The following is a 4,566-nucleotide window of genomic DNA, read 5'->3' on the forward strand; positions in this document are numbered from 1 at the left end:
AGAAGTTATGAGTGGCTGCTACAGTGTTGTCTTCATGTTGGAGCTGCAGATATTCATCAGTATAATGACTATAATCAGCACAGATTCTGCATACTCTCTGTGGGACTAACTGTTGGCTTTGTTGTGGTGGGGGAGGCTGAGCTTGTTATTGATTTAACTGCATCTGCTTCAGTAGGTTGGTCATTTCACATATACTCTATGTAAGAGTAGTAGTTTTACTGCTAGAGGAAACCTCTGCAACAGCTTTGGAATGACCGTGTCTGTACCTATGATTCCTCGTGGACTCAGCTAAATCGCTGATCAGTTTCCATGCTTCATCTGCGGTCTTGTACTTTTTCATAGAACCATTACTAGCACCATCCAGTGTGGTCTTATCCTGAGGCTTCATTCTTTGAGTGAAGTAGCTGATCAACACTAGTCTGTCAATCATGTGATGGGGACATGCGTCTGGAAGACTCTTAAAACGCTCCCAGTACTCATAGAGAGTCTCCGATTCACCTTGAACAATGCAGGAGATCTCCTTCCTCAGTCTATCTGTAACTTCAGCTGGAAAGTATATTTCCAAAAATTCTCTCCTGAGCGTATCCCAGTTGGTAACAGTCGCTTCAGGTTGGGAGTAGTACCACTCCCTCGCCTTTCCCACAAGAGAAAATGGAAAGGCAGTTAGCAGAATAGAAGTTTCATCTGCACCATTACGCCTAACAGTAGAACAGGCTGTCTGGAAATTCCTAAGGTGCTTGATTAGCTCCTGAGCAGGTAAGCCATGAAACTTAGGCATCAAGTTGATTAGTGCAGTCTTTAGTTCAAAATCTGCAGCCAGAGTTGGGTGATGCACTTGATACGGCTACAGTGTAAAATCTGGTGCTCCAGCTTCCTGGAGAGTAATCCTCCTAGGTGCTGCCATGTTATCTGCACGTGAATTAACAGAATCAGTAGTAAATGAGCTTGTTTTGCTCTCGGATGGCAGTTCAGATTCGCCCTCAGATGAGATTGGTGAATCGATAATAATCACTTCACCGCCCTCAGAGGCTAGCCAACGTCGAGCTCGCCTAATACGTGAAAGTGTTCTTTCAATTTCATGATCAAATGGGGCTAAGCTCGGATCAGGCAATGAACACGTCATTCAATGAGAAAAACATATAGCTCATGGTAGCAAAATAAAAATAAAATATGCAAATAAAAATAAAAATATGTACACTAATTAATAATTTTAGCACAGTATTGCAACTCCCCGGCAACGGCGCCAAAAATTGACGAGAGGGCAGAAGTCGGCTAATTAAGAAATCAAAATATGGATACATTGTGAGTATAGTTCTCAATCAGCTAAGATCTGCCTCATCAATTTAAAAAATGATGTCACAAAATTTAGAATAAAATACTGGGAGTATGAGTCCCAAGTCGTCTCCCAACGAGTTGCAGAAATGGGTGCTAATTTACTAATCAGGAATTTCCGAGAAAGTTGGGTTGAATAATGATTAATTAAATACTTGTAAATTAAAGCAATAAAACTAAGAATTATTATTAATATAAAAAGCCTTGACTGGGGGAATGATTAATTGGAAGTTCTGTCCTTGTTGGAATCTTCTCAAGTGTAGTATAAAGAGGTTGTTGTTTTCACTTAGTTAACCCTTACTAAATAAAGGAAAGTCAAGTGATTGAGCTAAATCTTATCCGCAAGTCCTAGTCCTCTCTCTTGGGAAGGTCTAGTATTAGTAGATACATAATTAGCCAACAACGTCCAATTCAACTAAGCACTTGAGCATTCCAACTCAAGTGTCTTCTCTTAATCAACCCCCATGTCAAGTAGATGATCTACTCCCTTGACATGAATATAATGCTCATAAAAATATAAGAATACATAATAAATTAAATAAAATAGAGATTAAAAATTAAAAATAATCCTTTCCATTAATAATCCATGAAAATAATCCAATTGTAACTCTGAACATAGAAGACTAAGTAACAAGCCAAATGAGATAAATAAAAAGAGTAAAGAAATAGGAAACAAACTAGAACATGTATCTTCAACGGAGGTAATGACTCTTCAATGTCCAAAATCCAAAGCAAATGCATAAACTATGAATGTAAAGCAAATCTAGAGGAAGAGTAGTTTCTCTCTAGATTCAGATTTAAAACCTAAAAACTATCCTAATGAGAATGTGTCAATGTGTGTTGAGTCTCTGCATGTTCCCTGGCTCTAATCTATGTCTCTGGGCCGAAAACTGGGTCAAAATACAGCCCAAAATCGCCCCTAACATTTTCTGTTAATTCTGCAGATCGCACATGTCACACGAACGCGTCGGTCACGCGTCTGCGTCGCTGGTCATTTTGGCGTGTCACGCGTTCGCATCAAGAACGTGCTCGCGTCGCTTTGCAGAACTCCAATCCACGCGTACGCATCAGGTATGCGCACGCGTTACTGCGATTTTCTCCATTTTGCGCGCACGCGTGAGCCATGCGTGCGCGTCGAAGCTTGGTGGTCATCTCCTTAGTTTCTTGTGTTCCTTCCATTTTTGCAAGCTTCCTCTCCATTCTCTAAGCCATTCCTGCCCTATGAAGCCTGAAACACTTAACACATGGATCACGGCATCGAATGGTTTAAAGGAGAATTAAAATATACAACTAAAAGACTTCTAGGAAGCAAGTTTTCAACCATAGAACTAAACTAGGAAGGAGTTGTAAAATCATGCAAATCATATGAATAAGTGGGTAAGGACTTGATAAAAACCACTCAAATAAACACAATATAAACCATAAAATAATGGTTTATCAGAGATCCTCACCCTTTCACTAGAAGAGTCAACTTTGATCAAAGGTTGGACCAAGTCCTTATGGACATCTGTGTGGAAGGAGCACAATGGAAGAGAGACTCAAGAGGCAAGCCGGTTCAATTGAGAAGGCCTGACCTCAAACCCGTGGCTAGGAGATGGTTGGAGTTCTTCCAACGCTCTATCATTCCTACTAGCAACTGGTCTGAAGTTACTGTGGACCGGGCTATCGTGATCCATAGTATCATGATTGGAGAGGAAGTAGAAGTTCATGAGATTATATCTCTAGAACTATACAAGGTGGCAGACAAGCCCTCCACTTTGGCAAGGTTGTCTTTCCCTCATCTCATCTATCACCTATGCAATTCAGTTGGAGTTGTCATAGAGGAAGACATCCTAATTGAAGGAGACAAGCCCATCACTAAAAAAAGGATGGAGAAAACAAGAGAGCCAACTCATGGACCTCAACAAGAGCATGAGGAAGTTCTTCATCAAGAAATCCCTGAGATACCTCAAGGAATGCATTTCCCTCCACACAACTATTGGGAGCAACTCAACACCTCCTTAGGAGATTTGAGTTCTAACATGGAGCAACTAAGAATGGAGCACCAAGAGTACTCCATTATCCTCCATGAAATTAGAGAAGACCAAAGGCCATGAGAGAGGAGCAACAAAGGCAAGGAAGAGACATAGAGGAGCTCAAGCACTCTATAAGATCTTCAAGAGGAAGAACAAGCCACTATCACTAAGGTGGACTCGTTCTTTAATTTTCTTGTTCTTATTTTTTTGTTTTTTGATTTTTTATGCTTTATGTTTATCTATGTTTGTGTCTTTATTACATGATCATTAGTGTCTAGTGCCTATGCTTTAAAGTTATGAATGCCCTATGAATCCTTCACCTTTCTTAAATAAAAAAATATGTTTTTACTTGAAAAAGAACAAGAAGTACATGAATTTTGAATTTTAAAATATTTTAATTATTTTGATGTGGTGGCAATACTCTTTGTTTTTCTGAATGAATGCTTGAACAGTGCATATTTTTGATAGTGAAGTTTATGAATGTTAAATTTGTTGGCTCTTAAAAGAATAATGGAAAAAGAGAAATGTTATTGAGGATCTGAAAAATCATAAAATTGATTCTTGAAGCAAGAAAAAGCAGTGAATAGAAAAAAATTATATATGCGAAAAAAATGGCGAGAAAAAAATAAAGGAAAAAAAAGGAAAAAGCAAGCAGAAAAAGCCAACAGCTCTTTAAACCAAAAGGCAAGAGCAAAAAGCCAATAACCCTTTAAACAAAAAGGCAAGGGTAATAAAAAGGATCCAAGGCTTTGAGCATTAATGGATAGGAGGGCCCACAGGAGTAAAATCCTGGCCTAAGCGGCTAAACCAAGCTGTCCCTAACCATGTGCTTGTGGCGTGAAGGTGTCAAGTGAAAAGCTTGAGACTGAGCGGTTAAAGTCGTGGTCCAAAGCAAAAAGAGTGTGCTTAAAAGCTCTGGACACCTCTAATTGGGGACTCTAGCAAAGCTGAGTCACAATCTGAAAAGGTTCACCCAGTTATGTGTCTGTGGCATTTATGTATCCGGTGGTAATACTGGAAAACAAAATGCTTAGGGTCACGGCCAAGACTCATAAAGTAACTGTGTTCAAGAATCAACATACTGAACTAGGAGAATCAATAACACTATCTGAATTCTGAGTTCCTATAGATGCCAATCATTCTGAACTTCGTAGGATAAAGTGAGATGCCAAAACTGTTCAGAAGCAAAAAGCTACTAGCCCCGCTCATCTAATTAAAA

General features: G+C 39.3%; 1 non-coding gene across 1 annotated transcript; it reads left to right on the forward strand.

Annotated features, from left to right (window-relative positions):
- Nucleotides 1-424: 424 nt before the first annotated feature.
- On the forward strand, nt 425-532 carry LOC148547824 (small nucleolar RNA R71). Its single transcript, XR_015898026.1, has one exon. It is a non-coding gene; the product is annotated as a small nucleolar RNA R71 (small nucleolar RNA).
- The last annotated feature ends 4,034 nt before the right edge of the window (nt 533-4,566 follow it).

The sequence above is a fragment of the Arachis ipaensis genome, chromosome B8 (genome assembly GCF_059453495.1).
Source record: "Arachis ipaensis isolate K30076 ecotype BB chromosome B8, ASM5945349v1, whole genome shotgun sequence".
In the NCBI taxonomy this organism is placed as follows: domain Eukaryota; kingdom Viridiplantae; phylum Streptophyta; class Magnoliopsida; order Fabales; family Fabaceae; genus Arachis; species Arachis ipaensis.